The sequence below is a fragment of the Macaca thibetana genome, chromosome 19, assembly GCF_024542745.1.
Source record: "Macaca thibetana thibetana isolate TM-01 chromosome 19, ASM2454274v1, whole genome shotgun sequence".
Lineage (NCBI taxonomy): Eukaryota > Metazoa > Chordata > Mammalia > Primates > Cercopithecidae > Macaca > Macaca thibetana.
Window position 1 is genome coordinate 11,309,882 of NC_065596.1, and position 16,621 is coordinate 11,326,502.

At 50.0% G+C, this 16,621-nt stretch overlaps 2 protein-coding genes across 2 annotated transcripts in view; one reads left to right on the forward strand and one right to left on the reverse strand.

Moving 5' to 3' along the window:
* The window catches only part of YJU2B (YJU2 splicing factor homolog B), a 595,535-nt gene that overhangs the window by 567,944 nt on the left and 10,970 nt on the right, over positions 1-16,621 (reverse strand). The window lies entirely within an intron of this gene.
* STX10 (syntaxin 10) overlaps positions 1-16,621 on the forward strand; it is a 121,616-nt gene that overhangs the window by 61,383 nt on the left and 43,612 nt on the right. The gene's annotated exons all lie outside the window — the stretch shown is intronic.

The window sequence follows — 16,621 nt, forward strand, 5'->3', positions numbered from 1 at the left end:
CGGGCGCGGTGGCTCACGCCTATAATCCCAGCACTTTGGGAGGCCGAGGTGGGTGGATCACATGAAGTCAGGAGTTCACAACCAGCCTGGTCAACATAGTGAAACCCCATCTTTACTAAAAACACAAAAATTAGCCAGGCATGGTGGTGGGCGCCTGTAATCCCAACTACTTGGGAGGCTGAAGCAGGAGAATAATTTGAACCTGGGAGGCAGAGGTTTCAGCGAGCCCAGACCGCGCCATTGCACTCCAGCCTGGGCAACAAGAGCTAAATTCCGTTTCAGAAAAAAAAGAAAGTGGCGAAGACGGAGGAAACTGCAGCTCTCCGGTCCCTGGCTATTTGCAATGTCTGGGTAATTGTCCCAGTGACACAGAGAGCAATGCAAGCTTCTCCTGTCACGGGCCCCAGTGGAATGAGCTGGCTGAGTTGGGAGCTCAGGAAAGCAAAAAACCGAAGATCCTATCCAGGTCCTTGGCAGCTGTCCTTGCTGGGGTGCAGGGCAGTGCACCCCGCCCTCCATGCACAGGTTCCCAGTTCTCCCAAAGCTTAGGTCTGAACTGAGAGCAGCCATCCTGGGCCAGGCAAGGTGGCTCAAGCCTGTAATGCAGCACTTTGGGAGTCCAAGGCGGGCAGATTGCTTGAAGCCAGAAGTTAGAGACCAGCCTGGCTAACATGTGAAACCCCGTCTCTACTAAAAATACAAAAATTAGCCAGGCATGGTGGCGGGCGCCTGTAATCCCAGCTACTCGAGAGGCTGAGGCAGGAGAATCACTTGAACCCAGGAGGCAGAGGTTGCAGTGAGCCAAGATCGTGCCATTGCACTCCAGCCTGGGCAACAGAGCAAGACTCTGTCTCAGATAATAATAGTTTGGTCTTGTGGACACCCCCACCCCAAAGTGTTTCAGCCATCCTCAGAGTCCAAGACTCCTTTGAGAACTTCTGTTCTCAGAACAGTACCTGACCCATAGCAAGCTATTATTGACTATCACCATTACTACTGTAGCATTAAGGCAAACATTTTGAACAGGTCTTGTTCCAGACAACAGGCCCTGCGTGAGCTTACCTCAGGCAAGAAATCTGCAGACTCCAGATGGCAAGACAGGTATAAGTCCTTCTAAAATAATGGTAAGCCAAGTGTGGTGGCACGCACCTGTAGTTCCAGCTATTCAGGAGGCTGAGGCAGGAGGATCACTTGAGCCCACGGAGGTCAAGACCAGCTATGATCACACCTGTGAATAACCATTGTACTCCAGCCTGGGTGATGTAGAAAGATCTCATCTCTAAAAAAAATTAAAAGTAAAAATAAATAAATAAAATAATGACATCTAGGAAAAGATCAGTCCAACAAGAAGTCAAAGTTTTGAGGCTGAGTGCGGTGGCTGACTCTTGTAATCTCAACACTTTGGGAGGATCGCTTGAGGCTGGTAGTTCAAGACCAGCTGGGCAACATAGCAAGACCCTGTCACTAAAAAAAAAAAAAAAGGTGTTTTGTTTTTTTTTTAAGGCTGGGCACAATGGCTCACACCTGTAATCCCAGCACTTTGGCAGGCCAAGGCAGTAAAATCACCAAGTCAGGAGTTTGAGACCAGCCTGGCCAACATAGTGAAACCCCATCTCTACTAAAAATACAAAAATTAGCTGGGTGTGGTGGTGCATGCCTATATTCCCAGCTACTCGGGAGGCTGAGGCAGGAGAATCGCTTGAACCTGGGAGGCAGAGGTTGTAGTGAGCTGAGATTACATCACTGCACTCCAGCCTGGGTGACAGAGTGAGACTCCGTCTCAAAAAAAATTTCAATAATTTTTTTTAATGGAAGGGAGGGAGCCTGGCAACCTGCAACCAACACAGGCTTCTAAACAAGCTGCCCGTCCAAGGCAGAGTTGGCCTCTGGTCCCCCTCCCATGGTGTTGGGGTTGAGTGTGTCCAGGAGCCACTGGAGAAAGCCAGGGTTCGTGCAATTCCTTCTGCTGCCAATGAGGCTGCAGTCATCTGTCCCCCCAGGAATGAAGTTCACCACCGAAGCCCGCCATAAGCCCTGAACTCAAAGGCCAAGTCTATGCCCAAGTGCTAACAGGTGGTCCGAGGCCTCCACAGTCCACATCATCAGGCTGGAGTGTTAGTTGCCCAGGAGACACAGGGGATGAGGAAGAGGAGGGGAGCTTGGCTTAGTCCCAGGTCTCACATCCCCTCAAGCCATTGTTTGAGCCTCATCACCTGGAAGGCTGAAAGGGCATGATTGTCATAGAAATGCCCTGAGGTTCAAAAGCCCAAGCATCGGCTGGGCTGGGTGGCTCATGCCTGTAACCCCAGCACTTTGGGAGGTCAAGGTGGGTGGATTGCTTGAGCTCAGGAGTTCGAGACCAGCCTGGACAGCATGGCGAGACCCTGTCTCTACTAAAAATGAAAAATAGCAGAGTGTGGTGGTACATGCCTGTGGTCCCAGCTACTGGAGAGGCTGAGGCTGGAGGATCACTTGAGCCCAGGAGTTCGAGACCAGCCTGGGCGACATGGTGAAACCCCATCTCTACAAAAAATACAAAAATTGGCTGGGAGTGGTGGCTCACGCCTGTAATCCCAGCACTTCGGGAGGCTGAGGCGGGCGGATCACCTGAGGTCGGGAGTTCGAGACCAGCCTGACCAACATGGAGAAACCCCGTCTCTACTAAAAATACAAAATTAGCCAGGAGTAGTGGCGCATGCCTATAATCCCAGCTACTTGGGAGGCTGAGGCAGGAGAATCACTTGAATCCAGGAGGTGGAGGTTGCAGTGAGCCAAGATCATGCCATTGCACTCCAGCCTGGGCAACAAAAGCGAAACTCTGTCTCAAACAATAAATAAATACATAATATAAAAATTAGCCTGGCATTGTGGTGCATGCCTGTGGTCTCAGCTACTTGGGAGGCTGAGGTGGGAGAATCAAAGGAACCCAGGAGATCAAGGCAGCAGTGACCTATGATCACGCCACTGCACTCCAGCCTAGGTGACAGAGAAAAATCCTGTTTCAAAAAGAAAAAAAGAGAGAGAGAGAGGGAGACAGAGAGTTATTTTAGAAAGGTTGTTTATGTAGACTCATCTTGGGACTGACTATCTGTAGTGAGAGGAGTTGCTCTGCTCTCCCTGGTAAGGAGATGGGGGGACACCTCCACAGAGGGAAATTTATGTCACCTTCTTTTTTTTTTTTTTTTTTTTTTTTTTTTGAGACGGAGTCTCGTGCTGTCACCCAGGCTGGAGTGCAGTGGCCGGATCTCAGCTCACTGCAAGCTCCGCCTCCCAGGTTTACGCCATTCTCCTGCTTCAGCCTCCGAAGTAGCTGGGACTACAGGCACCCGCCACCACACCCGGCTAGTTTTTTTGTATTTTTTAGTAGAGACGGGGTTTCACCGGGTTAGCCAGGATATATCACCTTCTTAAAGAGAAGTTTCTGCCTGGCTTTGAGGCAGAAAAGGAGAGAGCAGAGAATTCTTTCTGCCTCTACTGATTTTTTTTTTTTTTTTTTTTTTTTTTTTTTTTTTTTTTTGAGACAGTCTCACTCTGTCACCCAGGTTGGATTGCAATGTCAGGATCTTGGCTCACTTCAACCTCCACCTCCCAGGTTCAAGGGATTCTTGTGCCTCAGCCTCCTGAGTAGTTGGGACTATAGGTGCCCACCACCATACCCAGCTAAGTTTTTGTATTTTTTTTTTTTTGTTTTTTGGAGACAGAGTCTCGCTCTGTCGCCCAGGCTGGAGTGTGCAGTGGCACAATCTCCACTCACCGCAAGCTCCACCTCCTGGGTTCACGCCATTCTCCTGCCTCAGCCTCCCAAGTAGCTGGGACTACAGGCAGCCACCACCACACCCAGCTAATTTTTTGTATTTTTAGTAGAGACGGGGTTTCACCATGTTAGCCAGGATGGTCTCGATCTCCTGACCTCCTGATCCGCCCACCTCGGCCTCCCAAAGTGCTGGGATTACAGGTTTGAGCCACCACGCCCAGACAATTTTTTGTATTTTTAGTAGAAACAAGGTTTCACTATGTTGGCCAGGCTGGTCTCAAACTCCTGATCTCAGGTGATCCATCCAGCTTGGCCTCCCAAAATGCTGGATTATAGGCGTGAGCTACCGCGCCTGGCCATCTACTGATTTTCTATTGCATTCAGCTCAGAATAATTATTATGCTACAGTTGATAGCTAGCTAGCTAGATGATAGATAGATAGATAGATAGATAGATAGATAGATAGATAGATAGATTGATTGATTGATTTTTTTTTTTTTTTTTTTTTGAGACAGGGTCTTAGTCTGTTGCCCAGGCTGGAGTGCAGTGGTGCAATCTCAGCTCTCTGCAACCTCAGCCTCGCAGCCTCAAGCCATCCTCCTACCTCAGCCTCCCAAGTAGCTGGGACCACAGGTGGATGCCACCATATGCCTGGTGAATTTTTTGTATTTTTAGTGGAGATGGGGTTTTTCCACGTTGCCCAGGCTAGTCTCAAACTCCTGAGCTCAAATGATCCACTCACCTCGGCCTCCCAGAGTGCTGGATTACAAGCGTGAGGCACTGTGCCCAGTCTCTAAGTGATATATTTTTAAGGGTAACATATCCTGATCCCCTTCAGCTGCCATCAGAGAACTGGGGTGGGGACATGGAACGGTCACATCACCCGGCTGGAGGACTTGTGAGACAGCCATGACTGTGCGGGGGCCCCAGCCAGAGCACCTCAGGAGGCTGAGGCAGGAGAATCGCTTGAACCTGGGAGGTAGAGGTTGTTGCAGTGAGCCAAGATCATGCCACTGCACTCCAGCCTGGGTGACACGGCAAGACTCCGTCTCAAAAAAACAAACAAACAAACAAACAAACAAAAAAACTGCGGAGGGGAAGAAAATGGATGGCTTTTTAAAAAATTAAAGAAGTTGCCGGGCATGGTGGCTCATGCCTGTAATCCCAGCACTTTGGGAGGCCGAGGCGGGTGGATCACGACGTCAGGAGTTCAAGACTAGCCCGGCCGAGATGGTGAAACCCCTGTCTCTACTAAAAACACAAAAATTAGCCGGTGTGGTGTTGGGTGCTTGTAATCCCAGGTATTCGGGAGGCTGTGGCAGAGAATTGCTTGAACCCGCAAGGCGGAGGTTGCAGTGAGCCGAGATCGCACCACTGCATTCCAGCCTGGGTGAGAGAGGGAGACACCATCTTAAAAAAAGAAAAAAAAACAAAATTAAAGAAGTCAGATGTGGTAGCATGCACCTGAAGTCCCAGCTAAGGCTAAGGTGAGAGGATCACTTGAGCCCAGGAGTTTGAGAGCAGACTGGGCAACCTAGCAAGACCCCATCTCAAAAAAGAAAATTAAAGAAATAGGAGTTGGGCCAGGCACAGTGGCTCATGCCTGTAATCCCAGCACTTTGGGAGGCCGAGGTGGGTGGATCACCTGAGGTCAGGAGTTCAAGACCAGCCTGGACAACATGATGAAACCCCGTCTCTACTAATAATACAAAAATCAGCCGGGTGTGGTGGTGGGCACCTGTAACCCCAGCTATTCAGGAGGCTGAGGCAGGAGAATTGGCTTGAACCTGGGAAGCAGAGGTTGTAGTGAACCAAGATCGTGCCACTGCACTCCAACCTGGGAGACAGAGGGAAACTCCGTCTCAAAAAAATAAAATTAAATTAAAAATTAAAGAAATAGGAGTTGTATTAGTCTCTTCCTGTGGCTGCTGTAATAAATTATCCGCCGGGCATGGTGGCTCACGCCTGTAATCCCAGCACTTTGGGAGGCCAAGATGGGAGGATCACGAGGTCAGGAGATCGAGACCATCCTGGCTAACACGGTGAAACCCCGTTTCTACTAAAAAATACAAAAAACTAGCTGGGCGTGGTGGCGGGCACCTGTAGTCCCAGCTACTTGGGAGGCTGAGGCAGGAGAACGGCGTGAACCCGGGAGGCGGACCTTGCAGTGAGCTGAGATTCGGCCACTGCACTCCAGTCTGTGCAACAGCGAGACTCCATCTCAAAAAAAAGATAAAATAAAATAAAAAAATAAATTATCACAGGCTGTGTGCCTTACAATAGCAGACATTTGGCTGTGCCCAGTGGCTTACGCATGTTATCCCAGCACTCTGGGAGGCCAAGGCAGACAGATCACCTGAGGTCAGGAGTTCAAGACCAACCTGGCCAACATGGTGAAACCCCTTCTCCACTAAAAATACAAAAAAATTAATAAATAACCAGGCATGGTGGCAGACATCTGTAGTCCCAGCTACTCAGGAGACTGAGACAGGAGAAACGCTTGCACCTGGGAGACGGAGGCTGCAGTGAGCCGAGATTGCACCATTGCCCTCCAGCCTGGGCAACAAGAGTGAACCTCCGTCTCAAATAAAAAAGTCCTATTCTTGGACTTCCCTGCCTCCAGAAATGTGAGCTACACGTTTCTGTCGTTTATGAATCCCCCAGTCTACGATATTTTGTTATAGCAGTCCAAACGGATTAAGGCAGATGCTATTCAACCCAGAGCAGTAACACAACCAATAAAGGAGGTGCAGACGGTGTCCGCAAATGACCTGCCATCGTGGGACACGGCTAGCCGAGGAAGCACTGGACGCTCCGCTGTGTCTCCCGCTGTGAGTCCTATGGGAACTGGCTTCCCCCTGAGCGTTTGTCTCGAGTACACGGCGACTGTGATGACGAGTCACTCCTATTCCCTCATCTATGTCAGCTGAGCACCGCTGAAGGCCAAGTGAGGATGAGCAGATGAGGGCAGCCATCGTGGAGGAGAGACTGCAGAGGGGACAGACACGGAAACCAATGTCATCCCACCCACATCCTGAATCGGCGATGACAGCCGCGTCTGCTATACAGGGTGCCTACGTCCCATCTGGACTCCTGTGTCTGCCGCCCCTGCCCTGCCTGGAATGATGGCCGGTCCCACGCTGCGGTCTCCTGTCACACCCGTCACGCCTACCACCTCTCCCCCTGTGAGTTTCCCCCAGCCCCAGGCCCCTACCAGCCCTGCACACTTCTACATCAGGCCCAGCCCCTCTCACCCACCCTTGGTTCTCTCATACCTGCCCCTGCAGTCCTGCAAAAGGGGACCTCCCTCCTGCCCACTCTGATATATATATATATATATATTTTTTTTTGGACATATGAACAGGGTCTTGCTCTGTCACCAAAGCTGCAGTGCAGTGGCGCGATCACAGCTCACTACAGTCTGGAGCTCCTGGGCTCAACCAATCCTCCCTCCTCAGTCTCCCAAGTAGCTGGGACTACAGGTGCACACGACCACACCAAGCAATTTTGTGTGCAGATTGCATCTGTTACTATGTTGCCCAGGCTGGTCTCCAACTCCTGGCCTCAAACGATCCTCTGCCTCAGCCTCCTGAGTAGTTGGAATTACAAGCATGAGCCACCACACTCGATAGCTGTTTTAATTGATGCATCACAGATGTACATAGTTTTGGGGGTACATGTGATGATTTAATACATTCATATAATTTGTAAAGATCAAATCAAGTGTACTTGAGATATGCGTCATCTTAAATATAAATATTTAGGCTGGGTGCGGTAGCTTACGTCAGTAATCCCAGCACTTTGGGAGGCCGAGGTGGGTGGATCACCTGAGGTCAGGAGTTCGAGAACAGCCTGACAAACATGGAGAAACCTCTTCTCTACTAAAAATACAAAATTAGCCGGGCATGGTGGCACATGCCTGTAATCCCAGGTACTAGAGAGGCTGAGGCAGGAGAAGTACTTGAACCTGGGAGGCAGAGGTTGCGGTGAGCCAATATCATACCATTGCACTCCAGCCTGGGCAACAAGAGCGAAACTACGTCTCAAAAAAAAAAAAAAAAAAAGAATACAAAAATTAGCCAGGCACAGTGGTGGGTGCCTGTAATTCCAGCTACTGAGGAGGCTGAGGCAGGAGAATCGCTTGGGCCGGGGAGGCAGAGGCTGCAGTGAGCCGAGATTGCGCCATTGCACTCCAGCCTGGGTGACAGAGTGAGACTCTGCCTCAAAAAAAAAAAAAAAAAAACAACAACAAAAAAAAAAACAAAGAAGGCCAGGTGAGGTGTCTCATGCCTGTAATCCCAACACTTTGGGAGGCCAAGGCGAGCAGATCATGAGGTCAGGAGTTCAAGACCATCCTGGCCAACATGGTGACACCCCATCTCTATTAAAATACAAAAAAATTGGCCAGGTGTGGTGGCACACACCTGTAGTCCCAGCTACTCCAGAGGCTGAGACAGGGGAAATGCTTGAACCCGGGAGGCAGAGGCTGCAGTGAGCCGAGATCACGCCACTGCACTCCAGCCTGGCGACAAAGCAAGACTCCGTTTCAAAAAAAAACAAAAAAAATAAGAAAACATTGGGAAAATGCTCAGATGTTGGTCTGGGCAAAGATTTTTTGTGCGAGGTCCCAAAAGCACAGGCAACAAAAGGAAAAATCAACAAACGGGATTATATCAAGCACTTTTTTTTTTTTTTTTAAGTCAGGGTATTGCTATATTACCCAGGCTGGCCTGAAACTTGTAGACTCAAGGGATCCTCCTGCCTCAGACTCCCAAGTAGCTGGGACTACAGGCACATGCCACCATGCCCAGCTTGGAAAAATGTTTTAAACTTGAGGCTGGGTGTGGTGGCTCATGCCTGTAATCCCACCGCTTTGGGAGACCGAGGAGGGCGAATCATTTGAGGTGTCAGGAGTTCACGACCAGCCTGGCCAAAATGGTGAAACCCAGTCTCTACAAAAATACAAAAATTAGCCAGGCAGAATGGTGAGTTCCTGTAATCCCCACCATTGTAGTAACCCCACCATTGTAGTAATTGAGCTACTGGGAGAATTACTTCAACCTGGGCGGAGCTTGCAGTGAGCCACAGAGCGAGACACTGTCTCAAAAAACGACAAAAAAAAAGAGATCGAGACCATCCTGGCCAACATGGTGAAGCCCTGTCTCTACTAACTGGGTGTGGTGGCGCGTGCCTGTAGTCCCAGCCACTCGGGAGGCTGAGGCAGCAGGATGGCTTGAACCTGGGAGGCAGAGGTTGCAGTGAGCCAAGATCCCAACAGAGCAAGACTCCATCTCAAAACAAACAAACAAACAAAAAGAATCTAGAACTTGGGCCAGGTGCGGTGGCTCACGCCTGTAATGCCAGCTACTTAGGAGCCTGAGAGGCTAGAGAACCCCTTCAACCCTCAGGTCAGAGGTTGCAGTGAGCTGAGATCACCCCCACTGCACTCCACCCTGGGCAACAGAATGAAACTGTGTCTCAAAAAAATAATAATTTTTGAAATTTTTGAAAAAGGGCCAGGAGCCATGATTCACACCTGTAATCCCAGCACTTTGGGAGCTCGAGGCAGGTGGATCACTTGAGGTCAGGAGTTCAGGACCAACCTGGCCAACATGGTGAAACCCTGTCTGTAGGAAAAATACAAAAGTTAGCCAGATGTGGTGGTGCATGCCTGTAATCCCAGCTACTTAGGACGCTGAGACATAAGAATTCCTTGAACTGGGAAAGCGGAGGTTGCAGTGAGCCGAGATCGCACCACCACTGCACTACAGCCTGTGTGACAGAATGAGACCCTGTCTCAAAAAAAAAGAAAACAAAAAGTAAATCAATTGGACAATCAAATTAGATTCGGAACTCCACAAAGTTAGGTCCAGGGCCTTGCTCAAGGTAGTGTCCCAAGCTCCAGGCTCCAGGGGGCCTTATTTTACCTGAGGTTGCCCAGCCGGAACAAGCCAAGGAGTCAGGTCAACAGCGCCACCTAGAGGCCAGATGGCAAACAGCCAAACATGAGACCACCCTTTTTTTTTTTTTGAGACAGTTTTGCTCTTGTTGCCCAGGCAGGAGGGCAGTGGCGCGAACTTGGCTCACTGCAACCTCTGCCTCCCAGATTCAAGCGATTCTCCTGCCTCAGCCTCCTGAGTAGCTGGGATTACAGACATGCACCACCATGCCCGCCTAATTTTGTATATTTTGTCGAGATGGGGTTTCACCAAGTTTGTCAGGCTGGTCTCGAACTCCCGGCCTCAGGTGATCCACCCGCCTCGGCCTCCCAAAGTGCTGAGATTACAGGCGTCAGCCGCCACGCCCGGAGAGACCACTCTTAATTCTAACTGGATGAACGGGCGCTGTGGGCCACTACAGGTGGGTGCCACAGCGCCCAACTAATGTATTTATTTACTTATTTGTTTGTTTGTTTGCTTGTTTTTTGAGATACAGTCTTGCTCTGTCAGCCAGGCTGGAGTACAGCGACACGATCTCACCTCACTGCAACCTCTGCCTCCCGGGTTGAAGCAATTTTCTTGTGTCAGTGAGAGGAGTGGCTGCTTAGGAGAGGTACAGAAAGTGGCAGGCTGGGCACACGCCTGTAATCCCAGCATTTTGGGAGGCCAAGGCAGGTGGATCATTTGAGGTCAGGAGTTTGAGACCAGGCTGGCCAACATGGTGAAACTGCATCTCTACTAAAAATACAAAAATTAGCCGGGCGTGGCGGGGCATGCCTATAGTCCCAGCTACTCGGAAGGCTGAGGCAGGAGAATTGCTTGAACCCAGGAAGCAGGGATTGCAGTGAGCCAAGATCGCACCACTGCACTCCAGCCTGAGCAACACAGCAAGAAGACATTGTCTTAAAAAAAAAAAAAAAGAAAGCAAGAAAGACAAGAAAAGCAAGCAAGCAAGCAAGCAAGCAAGCAAGCAAGCAAGCAAGAAAGAAAGAAAGGCCGGGCACGGTGGCTCACGTCTGTAATCCCAACACTTTGGGAGGCCGAGGCGGGTGGATCACCTGAGGTCGGGAGTTCGAGACCAGCCTGACCAACATAGAAAAACTCCGTCTCTACTAAAAATACAAAATTAGCCAGGTGTGGTGGCGCATGCCTGTAATCCCAGCTACTCGGGAGGCTGAGGCAGGAGAATCGTTTGAACCCAGGAGGTGGAGGTTGCAGTGAGCTGAGATCGTGCCATTGCACTCCAGCCTGGGCAACAAGAGTGAAACTCCGTCTCCAAAAAAAAAAAAGAAAGAAAGAAAGAAAGGAAAGAAAGAAAAGAAAGAAAACCAAAACTGGAAAGACAGAGGAAGTCTCTTTTTTTCTTTTTCTTCTTCTTGTTTTGTTTTGTTTTGTTTTTCTGTTGTTGTTGTTGAGACAGTGTCTCACTCTGTTTCCCAGGCTGGAGTGCAGTGGTCCCATTATAGCTCACTGCACCCTCGACCTCCTAGGCTCCATTGATCCTCCCACCTCAGCCTCCCAAGTAGCTGGGACCACAGGTGAGTGCCACCACACCTGGCTACTTTGTTTTTAATCCCAGCACTTTGGGAGGCGAAGACGGGAGGATCACCTGAGTCCAGGAGTTTGAGATGAGGCTGGGCAACACAGTGAGACCTCATTTCTTTTTTTTTTTTTTTTTTTTTTTTGAGACGGTGTTTCGCTCTGTGCAATGGTATGATTGCTCACTGCAACCTCTGCCTCCTGGGTTCAAGCGATTCTCCTGCCTCAGCCTCCTGGGTAGCTGGGATTACAGGCATACACCACCACGCCTGGCTAATTTTATATTTTTAGTAGAGATGGGCTTTCTCCATGTTGGTCAGGCTGGTCTCAAACTCCTGACCTCCAACAATCCACTGCCTTGGCCTCCCAAAGTGCTGGGGATAACAGACGTGAGCCACCGTGCCTGGCCTGCCACACTCCTGTGGTCTCAGCTACTTGGGACGTTGGGATGGGAGGATCACTTGAGCCCAGGAGGTCGAGGCTGCAGTGAGCTATGAACACACTACTGCACTCCAGCCTGGGCAACAGAGCCAGACCCTCTCTCAAATAAATAGATAAATCAAATAGAGACGGATCTCACTATGTTGCCCAGGCTGGCCTTAAAGTCCTGACTCTAAGCAAATCTCCCACCTGGGCCTACTCAGTAGCTAGGACTACAGGTGGATGCCACGCCCAGCTAATTTTTATTTTTTATTTATTTAGTTTTTTTGTTTTGTTTTGTTTTGTTTTGAGATACAGTCTTGCTCTGTTGCCCAGGCGGGAGTACAGTGGCATGATCTCACCTCACTGCAACCTCCACCTCCCGAGTTGAAGCAATTCTCTTGTGTCAGCCTCCCGAGAAGCTGGGACTACAGTCGCCTGCCACCATGCCTCACTAATTTTGGTGTTTTACTAGAGAGGGGGTTTCACCACGTTGGCCAGGCTGGTCTCGAACTCCTGACCTCGCCCACCTTGGCCTCCAAAAGTGCTGGGATTACAGGTGTGAGCCACTGCACCTAACCTTTTTTGTTTGCTTGTTTAAGAGACAGGGTTTTGGCCAGAGCCAGACTGTCTCAAAAAATAAATAAATAAATAAATAAATAAATAAATAATTAGCCGGGCGTGGTGGTGCATGCCTGTAATCCCAGCTACTCGGGAGGCTGAGGCAGGAGAATCGCTCGAACCCAGGAGGCGGAGGTTGTGGTGAGCCGAGATCACGCCATTGCACTCCAGCCTGGGCAACAAGAGTGAAACTCCGTCTCAAAAAAAAAAAAGAAAGAGACAGGGTTTTGCTATGTTGCCCAACCTTGTCTCAACTCGTGGCCTCAAAGGACCCAAGGGAGAAAGTTTCTGATCAGAAAAATAAGAGTCAGGCTGGGCTCAGTGGCTCATGCCTGTAATCCCAGCACTTTGGGAGGCCGAGGCAGGTGGGTCACTTGAGGTCATGGGTTCAAGATCAGCCTGGTCAACATGGTGAAACCCCATCTCTACTAAAAATACAAAAATTGGCTGGACATGGTTCTGGGCACCTGTAATCCCAGCTTACTTAGGAGGCTGAGACAGGAGAATTGTTGAACTCAGGAGATGAAGGTTGCAGCGAGCCGAGATCCCACCCTGGCACTCCAATTTGGGCGACAGAGCAAGACTCCGTCTCAAAAGAGTCAGAAAGGCTCAAAAAGGCTCAATGACTTGTCCAGTGTCACACAATTATAAAAAGGGTGAGACTTGCCGGGCGCAGTGGCTCATGCCTGTAATCCCAGCACTTTGGGAGGCTGAGGCGGGCAGATCACGAGGTCAAGAGGTCGAGACCATTCTGGCCAACATGGTGAAACCCCATCTCTACTAAAAAAAGTACAAAATTTAGCTGGGTGTGGTGGCACTTGCCTGTAGTCCCAGCTCCTCGGGAGGCTGAGGCAGGAGAATTGCTTGAACCCGGGAGATGGAGGTTGCAGTGAGCCGAGATCGCGCCATTGCACTCCAGCCTAGCGACAGGGCGAGACTCCGTCTCAAAAAAAAAAAAAAAAAAAAAAAAAAGGATGAGACTTGAATCTGTAACCGCTTGGTTTCTGGTTTCCGTCCAGTCACACTTGCCATTTCCCTGAGGTGAGGACATGCCCCTGCTGGTTGAGACCTAGTTAACTTCTGCCACGTCCACCCCACCCTCGCCTCCGCCTCGTGATCCAGAACAACAATCTCCAGGTCCTTGAACTTCAGATGGTCCAAAGTTCAGGGTGGTTCAAGATATTGAAACCATCTCTTTCCCCTTCCCCTCCCAGCCAGCCAGGGAGTTAGGTTCTGCTACCTCTGGAACCAAACCATGAATCCAAAGTCCAGTCAGTGGGCCATGCTTGTAATCCCAGCACTTTGGGAGGCTGAGGGAGGCAGATCGCTTGAGGCCAGAAGTTCAAGACCACCCTGGGCAACATTGCAAGACCCCCATCTTTACAAAATTAGCTAGGCATGGTGCCTCATGCCTGTAGTCCCAGCTACTTGGGAGGCTGAGGCAGGAGGATCACTTGAGCCCAGGAGGTGGAGGCTGCAGTGAGCTATGACCACACCACTGCATTCCAGCCTGTGTGACAGAGTAAGACTGGCTTAAAATAAATAAATAAATAAATAAATAAATAAATAAAGGCCAGGCACAGTGGCTCACACCTGTAATCCCAACACTTTGGGAGGCCGAGGTGGGTGGATAACTTGAGGTTGGGAGTTCAAGACCAGCCTGGCTAACATGGTGAAACCCCCCCGCCTCTAGTAAATACACAAAAATTAGCTGAGTGTGGTGGCAGGCGCCTGTAGTCCCAGCTACTCAGGAGGCTGAGGCAGGAGAATATCTTGAAACCAGGAGGTGGCGGTTGCAGTGAGCCAAGATCATACCACTGCACTTCAGCCTGCACAACAAAAGTGAAACTCCATCTTAAAAAAATAAAATAAAATAATAATAATAATTAATTTAATTTAAAAGAAAAATAATTAACTAATTAATTAAAAAGAAAAGTCCAGGCCAGGCATGGTGGCTCACACCTGCAATCTCAGTATTTTGAGAGGCCGAGGCGGGCAGATCACTTGAGGACAGGAGTTCACGACCAGCCTGGCCAACATGGTGAAATCCTGTCTCTAGTAAAAATTACAAAAATTACAGGCACGTGGTGGCACATGCCTGTAATCCCAGCTACTAGGGAGGCTGAGGTAGGAGAATTCTTTGAACCCAGGAGGCAGAGGTTGCAATGAGCCGAGATTGCGCCACTGCACTCCAGCTGGCCCACAAAGTCAGACCTTGTCTCAAAAAAAAAAAAAGAAAAGAAAATTCCAGTTAGTGGGTGGACAGCTACAGCTCTCCTACCCACCTCGGCTCCTCTAAGACGAGTCTCTGCCTTGCTGTGGGTCCACAGTGGCCCTGGGGGTTTCCACCTTCTGGGCAAAGGAAATAGGTGTGATGTGTTGTCTCTGGAGATACAGCGGTGTTAAACCAGAACCTTCCAACAGAAATCCAACGTACGTCACATTTAAAATTTCTAGCCTGTTGCGGTGGGTCACAACTGTAATCCCAGTATTTTGAGAGGCCAAGGTGAGCAGACTGCTTGAGCTCAGGAGTTCGAGACCAGCCTGGACAACAAAGTGAAACCCCCATCTCCGCCAGGCGCAGTGGCTTACGCCTATAATCCCAGCACTTTTGGATACCGAGGTGGGAAGATCACCTGAGGTCAGGAGTTCGAGACCAGCCTGACCACCATGGAGAAATTCCATCTCTACTAAAAATACAAAATTAGCCAGGCATGGTGGCGCATGCCTGTAATCCCAGCTATTTGGGAGGCTGAGGCAAGAGAATCGTTTGAACCCGGCAGGTGGAGGTTGCAGTGAGCCGAGATTGCGCCATTGCACTCCAGCCTGGGCAACAAGAGCAAAACTCCATCTCAGGAAAAAAAAAAAAAAAAAAAGGAAAGAAAGAAAGAAAAGAAACCTCATCTCTACAAAAAATACAAAATTTAGCCAGGTGTGGTGGTGTGTGCTTTTAGTTCCAGCTTCTCAGGAGGCTGAGATAGGAGGATCGCTTGAGTGTGGGAGGAAGAGATTGCAGTGAGCTGAGATGGCGTCACTGCACTCTAGCCTGGGCAACAGAGCCAGACACTGTCTAAATAAATAAATAAACAAACAAACAAAAATGTTCTGGTAGCCATGTTAAAGAAAGTAAAAAGAGGCTGGGCCCAGTGGCTCACACCTATAATCCAGGCACTTTGGGAAGCTGAGGCAGGCAGATCACCTGAGGTCAGGAGTTCGAGACCAGCCTGGCCAACACAGTGAATCCCCGCCTCTAGTAAAAATTCAAAATTGGCGGGGCATGGTGGCTCACGCCTGCAATCCCAGCACTTTGGGAGGCCAAGGCGGGCGGATCACAAGGTCAGGAGATCGAGACCATCCTGGAGAACATGGTGAAATCCCGTCTCTACTAAAAATACAAAAAGAAATTAGCTGGGCGTGGTGGCGGCCGCCTGTAGTCCCAGCTACTCAGGAGGCTGAGGCAGGAGAATGGCGTGAACCCTGAGGGCGGAGCTTGCAGTGAGCAGAGATCACGCCACTGCACTCCATCCTGGGCGACAGAGGGAGACTCCGTCTCAAAAAAAAAAAAAAAAAAAAAAAATACAAAATTAGCCAGGCTTGGTGGCAGGTGCCTGTAATCCCAGCTACTCTGGAGGTTGAGGCAGGAGAGTCGCTTAAACCCGAGAGGCGGAGGCTGCAGTGGGCGAAGATCATGCCATTGCACTCCAGCCTGAGGGAGAAGAGCAAGACTCCCTCTCAAAAAAAAATTTTTAAAGCGGCTGGGCGCGGTGGCTCACGCCTGTAATCCCAGCACTTTGGGAGGCAGAGGCGGGTGGATCACGAGGTCAGGAGATTGAGACCATCCTGGCTAACAGGTGAAACCCCGTCTCTACTAAAGAAATACAAAAACCAGCCGGGCGAGGTGGCGGGCGCCTGTAGCCCCAGCTACTCCGGAGGCTGAGGCAGGAGAATGGCGTGAACCCGGGAGGCGGAGCTTGCAGTGAGCCGAGATCGCGCCACTGCACTCCAGCCTGGGCGACAGAGCGGGACTCCGTCTCAAAAAAAAAAAAAAAAAAAAAAAAAAGCCTGGCCGTGTGTGGTGGTTCATGCCTGTAATCCCAGCACTTTGGGAGGCCGAGGCGGGTGGATCACCAGAGGTCAGGAGCTCAAGACCAGCCTGACCAACAAGGTGAAACCCTCCACTAAAGGGTTTCTTTACTAAAGAAAAGTACCTCACTTGCTGTGGACAACGGAGCCAGCTCCCACAAAGTCTGCACAAAGCCCGTCTCTACTAAAAATACAAAAATTAGCCAGGCGTGGTGGCAGGCACCTGTAGTCCCAGCTACTCAGGAGGCTGAGACGGGAGAATTGC